The sequence below is a fragment of the Ascaphus truei genome, unplaced genomic scaffold (genome assembly GCF_040206685.1).
Source record: "Ascaphus truei isolate aAscTru1 unplaced genomic scaffold, aAscTru1.hap1 HAP1_SCAFFOLD_228, whole genome shotgun sequence".
Taxonomy (NCBI): domain Eukaryota; kingdom Metazoa; phylum Chordata; class Amphibia; order Anura; family Ascaphidae; genus Ascaphus; species Ascaphus truei.
The window spans coordinates 15,188-30,310 of record NW_027455197.1 but is presented as its reverse complement, the minus strand read 5'-3'; the positions used below and the strand labels follow the sequence as shown (position 1 = coordinate 30,310).

At 45.2% G+C, this 15,123-nt stretch overlaps 1 long non-coding RNA gene across 1 annotated transcript in view; it reads left to right on the top strand.

Annotated features, from left to right (window-relative positions):
• Positions 1 to 15,123, top strand: part of LOC142477709 (uncharacterized) — an 86,788-nt gene that overhangs the window by 59,288 nt on the left and 12,377 nt on the right. Inside the window, exons 2-6 of the long non-coding RNA XR_012792625.1 lie at positions 6,449 to 6,568; positions 8,719 to 8,822; positions 10,055 to 10,165; positions 12,703 to 12,822; positions 14,205 to 14,300. This is a non-coding gene — a long non-coding RNA (uncharacterized LOC142477709). The remainder of the gene's footprint in view (positions 1 to 6,448; positions 6,569 to 8,718; positions 8,823 to 10,054; positions 10,166 to 12,702; positions 12,823 to 14,204; positions 14,301 to 15,123) is intronic.

Genomic DNA, 15,123 nt, shown 5'->3' with positions numbered 1-15,123 from the left:
TTATAGGAACAAATCCTCCCTAGGCCAAGGTGCATGATGGGTTAACTTTTGTATCTTACAGACATGCTTAAATGTAGTTAGTACTGCATTGCTGTGAACAGGACACATAGTGGAAAGTTACCTTAATTAAGAGAAACTCTCCAGAGTTGTATGGGAGTCTCCTGGGCCCTCCCCTAGGTCATGCTTATAGTGCCAGCAACGCGACTGGCGAAGTGACGGGTGACGTCACCTGCGAAAGTTATAATTTAACTTTCGGGGATGTCGCTGGCGACATGGGCATTGATTGGTTCAGAGGCTGTCACATGTGGCGACAGCCTCTGAAAAATCTGATTTCCCCAGCTCCAAATTTTGAGTCGCCAGCGTTACTCCCGTCGCGTCGCACTTACTATAAGCGCTGCCTAACTGGGATGTATACTGAATGCCTGGATGTGTTCTCTGACACATTTGTACAGCAGAGAAATGTGCCAGACTCTCAACTGTGGCAAAGCTGATAGTATACTCAGGACTGCGTGCAGTAAAAATTGATCACATAATAGCAACTATTGGGAGTCCCCTGGTTGTTGATGACATCATGAGCGCTATCCTGAGTGTCATAGAATGCTGAAATATATCCAAAGCTATGTATCCAATAAATTGAGCAGAAAGAGATAGGGGAAACTGTCCAAGCATTGCTGGAGTCAGAGGTAATATGGACCGCAGCCAGTTTGTTCAACTATCTGGGCTGTGGAAATACCAGATGGGTAGTGTAGGGTGGCTGTGCACTGTAGAACCCTAAACACAGTAGTGCCACTGTTGGTCGCTGTCATCGCTGACGTAGTTACTTTGGTGGAACATATGCTGTGAAGTATGTATATACAATTATACCAAGGTACAAAAATAGGAGAATGAGAAAAGGAACATAGAGTAGTACGTCTTTGGCTAAGAGAAGAAGAAACCACTTGATTGTCTCTCTCTCTCTCTCTCTCTCTTTTTATATATATATAAAAATATAAAAAAGTGTAAAATGGGGGGGTTTGCGAGGTGTGAAATAGGCCTTGCAACACTACCATTTGAGTAAAAGTTGTGCCCTAAAAAAAATGTCATGGTAGGTGTGCTATGGGGTAGGGAGGGGGGCCTGATCCTTGCATTTGTCCTGGGCCCCAAGATTTCTGCTGGCGGCCCTACTGACAAGGGATTCCTCAAATTGGGCCCAGCAGAAGCTACTTCCCAAGCAAGCAATTGCCTTTTTATATTATTTGTTCTGCTTTTTACTATTATCAGTATATATATGTAACATCGCCAAAAGAAGGGTCGTGCGGTCACTGCTGTATTTCATCTCCTGTCTGCACCGCTGATAAGAGGCATAGAGGAATTTGTGAGGGCGGACCCTCGCTCTCGCAGAGGGGAGGGGTTTGATGTCTGTCTGTCTGTGTGTGTGTGTGTGTGAGAGGGAGAGAGAGAGTGTGTGTGTAAGAGGGAGAGTGTGTGTGTGTGTGTGTGTGTGTGTGTGTGTGTGTGTGTGTGTGTGTGTGTGTGTGTGTGTGTGTGTGTGTGTGTGTGTGTGTGTGTGTGTGTGTGTGTGTGTGTGTGTGTGTGTGTGTGTGTGTGTGTGTGTGTGTCACCCACCCTGTTTCCCTCTGTCTCACTTTCTGTCGCCCTCTGTCTCACTTTCTGTCACCCTCTGTCTCACTTTCTGTCACCCTCTGTTTCCCCCTGTCACCCTCTGTCTCACCCTGTCACCCTCTGTCTCACCCTGTCACCCTGTGTCACACCATGTCACCCATTTTCTCCCTGTCAACCTCTGTATCTCTCGGTATCACCCTGTCATTCTCTGTCTCACCCTGTCACCCTCTGCCTCACCCTGTCACCCTCTGCCTCACCCTATCTCACACACTCTCTGTGTCTCACACACTCTCTGTGTCTCACACACTCTCTGTGTCTCACACACTCTCTGTGTCACACACACACGCACACTCTCTCTGTGTCACACACACACTCTTAACAAGGACTAATTGTAGTATAATGTAATACAATAAATAAACATGTCAAAAACGAATGTTGTTCTTACTAGGAATTTATTCAATTTTTTTTAAAGCGGGCCTGGGGCGGGGCTAGGTGATGAGTAGATTTTTTTGTTCAGCGAGTAGATTTTTGGGTGATTTGTCAAGCACAATATATATATATATATATGTAAGGGGGCCACTCCCGGCTTCCCTGATGTTCCTTTGCCCCTTGCCTTACCCCTGTGGCAGTGGGGGAAGGGGATGGCGACTTTTCCCAGTTGGCGCTGCTATCTGTGCCGGCGCCGTCGGGGGCCCTGATGCTCGAGCATGCGCAGATAGCCACAGCAGCCATGTTGTGTTTGGTGCGAGGTTCGCGCAATACGCAGAGGTTGGCAAGGGTAGTGGTGGCCATTACAAGTGTACAGGAGATCTGGTAGGTTGCGCAGGTGCAGTTATGTGTAGCGGTGGCCACTACAGCTTTGCACAGGTGCAGTAGAGACCGCGCACACAGTCCCCATAGGAAAGAGGTTCTGAGTGGACTACATCCCCCAGCAGCCTCTGGTGAATGCCCTATGTTCCCTGTCACCTGCAACCAACCAGCCACTGAGACTTGCAGATTCTCTGCAGCAGGGAATTTGATACATTGTTTTGTGCAGTCAGGAAGCAGACTGGGAAGCACGTGAGTGAGTGAGACTTAGGGGACAAAGGGGGAAAGAAGGTGGGCAGAGAGCTGCGAGATTCTGCCCTAGGCCAGAAATCCCCAGGCTAGAGTTGAGGCCCTGACTTCCCACTAGTGAGGGTGGGTGGTCACAGGGACAGGCCCTAGTACAGGAACCTGTCACTTTAGAGAGAGAGAGAAGTGAAGGAAGCAGAGACTGTCGCAGCACCATTACAGAGGTTTAGGATCAGACTTCTTCAAGCACAGCAGCAACCAACCGGGTGGGATCGCCCTGGAAGGTAACCCTGACGTATCTTCACCGTCGGATCCTTTGCGAAGTCTGTTTGCAGGTCCTAGCACTGGAGCGCTCGGCAGGTAACATCCATAAGTGCACCAACTATAAATCAGTACATAGTGGCTGTGCAGTCACACACACACATACCTTATTTTGGGGGTGGGGTTGTGGTGTGGGGAGTTGGACATGGTGTGGGTACACGGTGAGGGGTTGCATCCTGCGAGACACGTGAGTTACTGTGTCTCCTAGAAGAGAGACACTTAATGTATGACATGCATAGTTATGTTACTGTTAGAAAAGTCACTGTTCTTTTATATGCTGTGTGCGTGATATTATATTATTGTCCTGTGAGGAACAACTCCCGCTCTGCTTGGAGCCATCACAGGTGGAGGCGCTGCACCATATAGTATTGTTCAGGAGGATACACCCCAGGCTCTCATTGGCGGAGGCTCAGGCCTCCTGTGAGCCTCACAGGTAAAGCACCACACTGGTAATACATATAGCTCCCCTCACATGCACACTATCTGCGATTGGGTGGGGGAATATGGGTTACATATATATATATATATATATATATATATATATAGTACCGACACACTTTATTCGAGTGTGGCCGGTACCGCAAGCCGGGAGATTTCCCGGCTTGCTAGTGGCCGCCCCTCGGCGTGCCGCGCGTCATAGACGCGCGGTCACGTGTCTTCGGGAGCGTGCGCCCCCTGCACGCGCGTCCAGGGGCTCCCCGAGGGAGCCCTGGTGTCCCGCGATCGCGGGACAGCGGCAGGGGGTTCCGGGGGACCCGGCGGACCCGGCAGCGGTAGGGAGAGCGCCCCGATTGGAGGGCGCTCTTCCGCTGCTTCGGCGCGCGCCCGTCACTCTCGGGCGCGCGCCAGGCTACTGCTGCGGCCAAGAACGGGCAAATGCTCGAATAAACTTGGCCGCAGCAGTATATATATATATATATATATATATATATATATATATATATATATATACAGTGGTTGACAAATCACCAAAAAATCTACTCGCCACACAAAAAAATCTACTCGCCACCTAGTACCAAACGTGTGCTGCTTGGGCCAATATTTACTCGCCCGGGGGTTAAATCCACTCGCCCGGGGCGAGCAAATGTATAGGTTTGTCGAACACTGTATATATATATATATATATATATATATATATATATATATATATATATATACTTATTATTAGGCTATAACTGCAGCACTGATTATTGTGCTACCTAGTTCTTGTTGGTTCTTAATAGATTGCTATGAGGGATATTGTTATATGCACTTATGATATAATACACCTCATTTAGCAATCAGGACGCCACACTCCATATATTTTAGCACCCTCCCCATCAGTTACATATGTTGCTGGTACCATGGTTTTTTACCTCACTACTTCTTATTGGGACTCACACTGGTACTGTCATTTAGCGCAGGAATATTTATTTTGTTCTAACAAAATTAACACAGTATAGGAAAATATGCATTTGTCAGAGGGAAAGGCCAATAATCTGGAGTCAGGTCACCCTAATGTATATTAAAAATAAACACAGGCCTGTCTGATACTCCCTGATATTATAAAGTAAAGAGGCCACTCTATAATAAATATTTACACAGGCCTTTTTAAGTCTGTCCCTAATAATCTGTAATCAGGAGGTCATTATAAGTGTTAAAACAGTAGTGGTACTGTGATATTAAAGTGACAATCCCATACAAGTTTAATTCAGCCCAAATCCACACAATAATGTTAATAAATGCATTATAAATATCACATGACCATATGTATACTGACTTAGTTCATGGCTGTGTTATTACATCATTACATGTGTAATTAAATCCGTGACATTCTCAGGCTCCCCCCTTCTGTGACAATCATACAGCCGGGCCGTTACATTGCAACACACTAATCCCGCCCCTAGTGACATCACCTGATCAGTAACCAGTCAGAGAAGCTAGCAGGCAAAGAACTACATTTCCCACAATGCACCTCGTGGAGTGTGGCTAGCAGCTACACCTTCTCTCACTAGTTTGTCTCCTGCGAGCTTCCGTACACAGCGTCTTGTTAGAGTGGGGCGTGGACATGTGTAAACTTCAATGGTGGGAAAATGAGACAGTTTTAGCTGCTAGCTGAGCAGTGGTACAGCGCTCTGTAGAAGGCGCTCTCAGTCGGGTGAGTGATTTTTCAATGTGTGTGTTTATTTTATTTCATTTCTCATTTTACTTTCACTTTAAGTACTGCATGCTTATTTTTTTCTTTGGGCATTTAGGGATTTAAGTGCTCTGTGAGCCGATTCCTCCATTGAAGGAGGAGCTATGAGGCCAACCTATCACAGCTACTGTACCATCTTCAGTTGCTTTCAGTATACTGATTAATCCACGGCACAGAATATGCAACTTCAAATACATCTATCAACTGTCTATATGTTAAGCCCCCGGACAAGCATTTGCTTGTTAGTTATACACTAGTTTCATACAAGCACTTCACACAGGGGGCTTCAACTTAGGTAGTACTTGACCGGCCGGTCTGAGTGTTCTCATTTCCATATATTTCTTGCCTCTACACTTTATTTACACACTTTGTACTTATTACTGCAGTGTAGCATTTTTCCCCACACCTTAAGGTTCAGTTTATAACAGCTTTGTAGGTCACCACTGCTCCTCATTTTAACCATTTATGTGTATGTGATTAATAAACCTTTATTGATACAATTTGTGTATGTTAGAGTGCTATTCAGGGGATTCTTTTTTTCTGTGTTAGTTTTCATATATATGTGTGTGTGTGTGTGTGTGTGTGTGTATATATGTATATATTTATGTATATATATTTGTGTGTGTGTGACCTTGGGCAAGTCACTTCATATCCTCTGTGCCTCAGGCACCAATGTCATAGATTGTAAGCTCTATGGGGCAGGGACTTGTGTCTGCAAAATGTCTCTGTATAGCGCTACGTAAAACTAGCAGCGCTTTAAAAGAACATGCTGTTATTATTATTATATATAAATGTGTATGTATTTATTTATATAGCACTATTAATGTATATAGCGTTTCACAGAAGTAATACATGTGAAAATCCTATAAATAACAAATACAAATATCAGGTCATGGGAATAAGTGATTTGGACATAAAAGTAACATTTCGGAAGTGTGGACAACTAATACATCTTGTAGATTGCCTTTACAGTGTGATGTCATTGATTCAGTAGATTGTGTGCAGACCAGGACTGCAGTACAGTGTCACTCACATGGATGACTTGCGTGGTAGAAGCTCAAGAACAAGGATGTCAAACTCCAGTCCTCGAGGGCAGCAAACAGGCCAGGTTTCCAGGATATCCCTACTGAAAACCTGGCCTGTTTGGGACCCTCGAGGACTGGAGTTTGACATGCATGCTCTAGACGGAGCACAGCTGTGGGTGGGAGGTGGATTTGCTTTGCATCAAATGGTTTGGAGCAAGGTTTATTGTATGTATTATCATAATAACAATGCAATGCTTAACTTTTATTTCAGGAGGGATGACTGCAGAACAGAAGTGAATATTGAAGCCATGTGTTCCTTTTCTTGCAAAAGAGAAAATTTGAAGGACAGTTGAACAGAATGAAAATTACTACACAGAGACAGATAAGCAATGTGTATATTTCTCATTTACCATTTAGTATTTGTCGTTTTATTGACTCCACACAATCCGGCTGCTACGGGTTTCACATTGAACATTTTCATCTCTACTCTACCCCTTCCTGTGATCTGAACCATGCAAGTTTTCATTGATTCAATACATCATGAGTAGAGTGTGGCTACAGTATGAAGTAAAGACCCAAGGACCACATCTACTACCATTCATAACAAGAACATGTGCAGTAGCGCACAGCTGCAGTTCTATGTGATTGTTATGAAAGGTTGAGGTGGTTCAATTCTATGAATTTGGTGTGGGATGGACCATGTTTGCATCACATGGTTTCATCTAGGCCAGTAGATTATATAACTCTCAGTACAGGTTACACATGGCATCAGTATTAGTGATGTAAAGAGGAGGAAAGCTTCAATGTGGAGAACAAAGCCAAGTAATGTTGAAGTTACTCCTTTTACCATTTACTTGGTCAGTCTGTACTGTCTACTCCCCACACAGCTGCTAAGGGTCTTCCATTTTAAATACTTTCACCTCCTATTCTGCACTGCTTTGCTGCCCATTATTTAGACATGCGTTCCAGTCATGTTTACCACTCTGAATCTCTCTGCAGTCATTGATTCAGCACATCATGGGTAGAGCATGGCTACAGATACAGAAAGCTTTTATTATTTTACCTGCTGATCATCCATAATATTGCATTAAAACATAGAATATCACTTAATTTCCAAAAGATTCAGTGATGCTGATAATGCAGAATCTCACAACATTTCCCATCATAATGCCATAATGCACCAGTGGGAGAAATAATCCTTGCTATATCTGTACATTGTGTGACGTATTACCTCCATGACCATTGAGAGCAAGTACATCTTCTGTATAGAGCGGCTGTGTTATGATGCAGTTATTGATCATCATTGACATAATCACAAGAATTTTATGCAAAGGGAAATTGTCCGCAGCGAAGTGAGATGTGTGCCTGTTTTAAGTCCTCCAGCTTAACGCCCCTACACCTCCCACTACACAGACATACTTACTTATGCATACACTGACATCTGGCATACCTACACACACCCCAGGGCCACTTCCTTCCCCTGATGTCAGGGAGAGGATGGGCATGCAGAGTGCAGTAAGTCTCCACGTTACTCTGGCCAACAGTCTTGGCCTACCCCCAGCATCTGTCACCCACAACATCTGTTCCCTCCTTGTAAAGTGCTGAACTATCTCACCTGGGTCAGTGCTATAGCTGATCACAGTGCCCGATCATGATGTCACTGTGACAGGCAGCAGTGCAGATTGACCGGTCAATCAATGCAGTGCCGCACCATATGCACTAAATGAGATTTCCGTGCCCCCTGTCAGGTTACTCCCTGGGCAGTGACCCTGCTCACCCCCTCCCCTAGTTCCACCTCTGACCACAATTATCTCTCTTGGAGAGTGTAGCAAATTGGTGTTGGTGGAATCTCACCTCTGCCATGCATGGTCACAATCTGGGCACAGGACCCAAATAGTGGGCAATGTGGCACTTCTTACAGTAGAGAATAAGTAACTATATTCTTTACTTGTGTATTAAGGACCTTATTTGCATTAAAATTCAGTCCCCATGGGACCAAGACTTTCTGGCTTACTGAACAAAGTGGAATTGTTTCGTAGAGGGTGGAGAATTGTATTTTATCTGAAATTACCCCCTCTGCACAAAATACAAACAATTATACACATACATGTACCTTGTGGAAGTTGTTGCCCTCTATCTTCCTGTGGTCTCTCCCTGTTTCTCACCGTGCCTCCTCCCATTTCCTTGCACCTCTGCGTCTCCGCATATATCCCTATACTCAGAGCCGGCTCCGGTCAGTGACATGGGATGCCCAAATATGAGCATATCCATACATGGGCATCCATGCCACTGACCGGAGCCCACTCTGTTGCGGATATGGAGAGAGACTGGGAGATTTACATCCCCTTATAATTCATATGGTGCATAGTACCGGCACGTATTGTTTTACCGTTACTGTGTACCTTCCTACTTTCACACTGGTACAGTATGTGCTGCAGTGGGACTGAGAGGGATATATTGGTAACACATAGTTATTGTTGGGGGAATTCAATCCATTTTGAAAATAGTAATGCAATGTTTTATACTTTTTTTTTTTTGCAGTAATGAAGAATGAAAAAGTTCTGTTAAAATTGAATTGGAGGTGAACTGGAATCATCATCAACTCTGCACCAGTGTGAATTGATGTTCTTTAATGTTCTGATAAGGTACATGCAACATCTCTTCCTCAACCCCTACACCACTCTCTGCCTCTTGCCTCTCTCTCTCCACCTCCCTGCTAAGCGTATTAACCCATCTAATGTAATCCACATTCCATGTCTCACTTTACTCTTCACTTCTCACGTGCCCTCTGGAATGTCTGCTCTCTGACTAACAAGGTCTATTTGTACATGACCTCTTCTGCTCTCATCATCCACCACTTCTCATTCCCCTCACCCCTGTCCTACTCGATACCTCAGCTTAATTGAACTCTCTCCTCTGACATCTACCCTTATCTCTAACCTCTCCTCACTTTCTGCTTAAACTAACTATCTTGTTAACTTTTACAATGCTATCATCTCCTCCTCCTCCCTCCTCCCTCCTCCATTATATATTTATATGCCCCTTCTAGGCTCTGACACACTCATCCCTCTAAGGCCATGATTATCATGGGCACATGCTTGGTCATCCACAGTGCGTGCGAGCGATGCAGAGCCGCCTCGGACCTCAGTGCAGGGATTGCTGCATACCCCAGCATCTGTCACCCACAAACAATACACACACTAATACTACCCACAATACACACTATAATACCTCCTCAATACTAATCTCTCCAATAATATTATAGCTCCAAACACAATATACACAACACCCTTACACAAGATACACAATCTAGTACTCTCCTCTGCACCTCTACACACAATATAATACTCCCACACACACAATATACACACTACCCTCCTACCCCCATAAAATACAACCAATAATACACACACACTTTGTGGATGTTGGGACCAGCTCCCGGCATGCACCAGTGAAAGAGAGAGGCCAGCAGAAGCTCGGAAGAACTCCCTCTCTCCATCCGTGCCTCCCTCCGTTTCCCATCTTCTCCCTGTCTCTCTCCCTCCCTTTCCTTGCATCTCCCTGCGTCTTTACGTATACCCAGTCAGTGACGGCTCTGGTCACGTGATGCCTTAATATGGGCTTATCCATATATGTTCATCCACGTCACTAATGTGATGCCCGCACTGTTGCGGAGCTGGTACTTACGACGCGCACTTATTGTTTTTTCAGTACTGCGTACCTGACTCTACCGGCCTACTTTCAACACTAGTACAATAAGTGCTTCACTACGAGTGAGTGGGGAATATTGGCATCACACAGTCACTGTTGAATATGCCATTCAATCCATTTTGAAAATAGTAATGCAATGTGGTTTTGTTTTGTTTGCTTTTTGCAGTAATGAAGAATGGATAAGTTATATTAAAATTAAATTGGAGGGGAACTGGATTCAGCATTTCATCATGAACTCTGCACTTGTGAGAATTTACCTTCTTGAATGCCCTGAGAGGTACACGCAACTTTAAGACTATAATCTGCTGTGCAAGCTTTCGTGCTATACCTCCCCCTCAGGTTTTGATTTATACATTTGCTCCCTCAAGTCATGTCCTCTAATATTTGAAAGCTCTCTCCTAGCATTTTCTCTCTACCACAGAACGTCATCCCAATGTAACCTCTCTCTTGTTCTCTCTGCTTGCTGTTTCCTCACTTTTCTGTTAAACTTTTCTAATTTCTCTAACTTCCACACTCCTGCTTTTATCCACATGTTCTCCTCTTTCCTTCCCCTACCTTTGCATGTGTCTACACACTGCACCATTTGTACAGACCTCTATTGCAGCTATTTCTGCACTGCTCAATGAAAAGCACTCATGTACATCCTATTCTCTGCGCCCCCTCTCTCTCTGCGCCCCCTCTCTCTCTGCGCCCCCTCTCTCTCTGCGCCCCCTCTCTCTCTGCGCCCCCTCTCTCTCTGCGCCCCCTCTCTCTCTGCGCCCCCTCTCTCTCTGCGCCCCCTCTCTCTCTGCGCCCCCTCTCTCTCTGCGCCCCCTCTCTCTCTGCGCCCCCTCTCTCTCTGCGCCCCCTCTCTCTCTGCGCCTATCTGTCTCATTCTCTCTACGTCCCTCTCTCTCTACATAGAGCTATCTCTGTCTCTCTCTACACCTATCTCTGTGTCTCCTTCTATGTTTGCTGATGTGTGGGATATCTCTTATAATCTTGAACCTGCTCATATACACATCGGGTCTCCCTGCCTCTGCCTCCCTGCTAAGAGTGTTAACCTATCTAATGTAATCCACATTCCTTTCCTTACTTTTCTCTTCCCTTCTCCTATGCCCTCTGGAATGTCCGTTCTCTGACTAACAAGGCTCTAGTTGTACATGACCTCTTCTGCTCTCATCATTCACAATCAGTCATTCCCCTCACCCCATCTTACCTGTCCCACTGATTTTCCTCTGCTTAATTAAACTCTCCTCTGACATCTACTCTAACCTCTCTGCTCTCTCTCTCTTTCTGCTTAAACTGACAATCTTATTAACTCTTACAATGCTATCCTCTATATGCCCCTTCAAGCTCTGACACACACGTCCCTCTAACCCACACCCTTGGCTAAATTCCCAAACATGTTCATCACACTTCCACTCACTGTTCTTAATGCCTATGAAGGAAATCTCACACTTGATGTTTGATTTTTCTACAGTAAAAATGTCTCCAGTCCTGTATAAAGCTGCTCTCTGGGGCCAAACCACACTACTTTTTTTTCCACATTCATCAACACACAAATTTAATTTACGCTGTCTTTTTTCCCCTGTATTTGACTCCCTCCACTAACCTTCTTCTCACACTTGCCATCCTTCCTTCACTTCTCCTCAAGCATTTGACTACTTCAGAGGCAAGGTGGATGCCACCCACAAGGAGATTCCTTCTGTCCCTTCCCCCTTCTCTCCTTCTACCTAATTCTCCTTCTGCATTTGACTCCTTTTCTTCTCTTACAGAGCTGGAAGCTAATCATCTTCTCTTCTCCCTCTACCACATGCCCTCTAGATCGTATCCCCTCACACCTTACTGCATCTCTTAGTCCCCACTCTCACCCACATCTTCAAGTCCTCCCTATTCTCTGGCTCTTTACCCTCTTACTTTAAGCCTGTAGTGGTCACCCTTTTCTCAGAAACAACCTACACCCTATGTGCCTTACTAACTACCGCCCTATATCCCTCCTGCTGTTTGTCTCCTAATTGCTAGAATGTCAACATTCTTAAATCACATGCCCTCCTGGATCCTTTACAACCTGCCTTTCGTACAGCTCGTTCTACAGACTGTGCTTAAAGCAAATTCCCAAGGTCACTTTTCCCTACTAATCCTACTTGATCTATCTGCTGCGTTTGATGCTCTCAATCACTCTCCTCCTTCATATTCTAAACTCTCTCTTGGTATCCGTAACACAGTTCTATCCTGGTTTTCATCATAACTTTCCTGTCACACATTCTCCATCTCTGTTGCTAACATGTCTTCGTCTTCTATTGATCTGTCTGTGGGTATACATCAGGGCTCTGTTCTGAGATCTCTCTTTCTCTCTACATACTATCATTTGGTGACCTCATCAACTCTTTGTGACAATCCTATAAATAACAAATACAAATATCAGGTCATGGGAATAAGTGATTTGGACATAAAAGTAACATTTCGGAAGTGTGGACAACTAATACATCTTGTAGATTGCCTTTACAGTGTGATGTCATTGATTCAGTAGATTGTGTGCAGACCAGGACTGCAGTACAGTGTCACTCACATGGATGACTTGCGTGGTAGAAGCTCAAGAACAAGGATGTCAAACTCCAGTCCTCGAGGGCAGCAAACAGGCCAGGTTTTCAGGATATCCCTACTGAAAACCTGGCCTGTTTGGGACCCTCGAGGACTGGAGTTTGACATGCATGCTCTAGAAGGAGCACAGCTGTGGGTGGGAGGTGGATTTGCTTTGCATCAAATGGTTTGGAGCAAGGTTTATTGTATGTATTATCATAATAACAATGCAATGCTTAACTTTTATTTCAGGAGGGATGACTGCAGAACAGAAGTGAATATTGAAGCCATGTGTTCCTTTTCTTGCAAAAGAGAAAATTTGAAGGACAGTTGAAGAGAAGGAAAATTACTACACAGAGACAGATAAGCAATGTGTATATTTCTCATTTACCATTTAGTATTTGTCGTTTTATTGACTCCACACAATCCGGCTGCTACGGGTTTCACATTGAATATTTTCATCTCTACTCTACCCCTTCCTGTGATCTGAACCATGCAAGTTTTCGTTGATTCAATACATCATGAGTAGAGGGTGGCTACAGTATGAAGTAAAGACCCAAGGACCACATCTACTACCATTCATAACAAGAACATGTGCAGTAGCGCACAGCTGCAGTTCTATGTGATTGTTATGAAAGATTGAGGTGGTTCAATTCTATGAATCTGGAGTGGGATGGATCCTGTTTGCATCATATGGTTTCATCTAGGCCAGTAGATTATATAACTCTCAGTACAGGTTACACATGGCATCAGTATTAGTGATTTAAAGAGGAGGAAAGCTTCAATGTGGAGAACAAAGCCAAGTAATGTTGAAGTTACTCCTTTTACCATTTACTTGGTCAGTCTGTACTGTCTACTCCCCACACAGCTGCTAAGGATCTTCCATTTTAAATACTTTCACCTCCTATTCTGCACTGCTTTGCTGCCCATTATTCAGAGATGCGTTCCAGTCATGTTTACCACTCTGAATCTCTCTGCAGTCATTGGTTCAGCACATCATGGGTAGAGCATGGCTACAGATACAGCAAGCTATTATTATTTTACCGGCTGATCATCCATAATATTGCATTAAAACATAGAATATCACTTAATTTCCAAAAGATTCAGTGATGCTGATAATGCAGAATCTCACAACATTTCCCATCATAATGCCATAATGCACCAGTGGGAGAAATAATCCTTGCTATATCTGTACATTGTGTGACGTATTACCTCCATGACCATTGAGAGCAAGTACATCTTCTGTATAGAGCGGCTGTGTTATGATGCAGTTATTGATCATCATTGACATACACTGGCGACACATTTAATTGCACTGCGGCCAGATCCGCAAGCCGGGAGATTTCCCGGCTTGCTAGTGGCCGCCCCTCGGCGTGCCGCGCGTCATAGACGCGCGGTAACGCGTCTTCGGGAGCGTGCGCCCCCTGCACGCACGTCCAGGGGCTCCCCGAGGGAGCCCTGGTGTCCCGCGATCGCGGGACAGCGGCAGGGGGTTCCGGGGGACCCGGCGGACCCGGCAGCGGGAGGGAGAGCGCCCCGATCGGAGGGCGCTCTTCCGCTGCTTCGGCGCGCGCCCGTCACACTCGGGCGCGCGCCAGGCTACTGCTGCGGCACAGAACGGGCAAATGCTCGAATAAACTGTGCCGCAGCAGTAATCACAAGAATCTTATGCAAAGGGAAATTGTCCGCAGCGAAGTGAGATTTCAGCCCCCAAACGTCTGTAATATTAATGCAATGTCTTACTTTTGTTGCAGTGAACACTGAAGAGACGGATCTACTACAACACTGTACAGGATGAGCATACGCTACAAGCAGCAAAATGATCTTGCAGTTGACAGTATGTTGTTCTGGTAATGTGCACAATTATTATTTATGGGCTACACACCACAGTGCTGGACATATTCTGTTAACTTCAACTCTACTCCTAACATGGAGATGTCTTCCTGGTGTTACTGATTCAGTACATCATATGCACAGTGTGGTTATGATATGATGGATTGATTTAATGAACCCACCAACCAATGATGACATCTGCATCATCTTCTGTAAAGTGCAGCTACAGCATGATATTATCAGCATTTGGTGCGGTATAATCAGAGGTATCTATGTGCTTTTGTGCCTGTTTTAAGTCCTCCAGCTTAACGCCCCTACACCTCCCACTACACAGGCATACTTACTTATGCATACACTGACATCTGGCATACCTACACACACCCCAGGGCCACTTCCTTCCCCTGATGTCAGGGAGAGGATGGGCATGCAGAGTGCAGTAAGTCTCCACGTTACTCTGGCCAACAGTCTTGGCCTACCTCCAGCATCTGTCACCCACAACATCTGTTCCCTCCTTGTAAAGTGCTGAACTATCTCACCTGGGTCAGTGCTATAGCTGATCACAGTGCCCGATCAGGATGTCACTGTGACAGGCAGCAGTGCAGATTGACCGGTCAATCAATGCAGTGCCGCAACATATGCACTAAATGAGATTTCCGTGCCCCCAGTCAGGTTACTCTCTGGGCAGTGACCCTGCTCACACCCTCCCCTAGTTCCACCTCTGATCACAATTATCTCTCTTGGAGAGTGTAGCAAATTGGAGTTGGGGGAATCTCACCTCTGCCATGCATGGTCACAATCTGGGCACAGGACCCAAATAGTGGGCAATGTGGCACTTCTTAC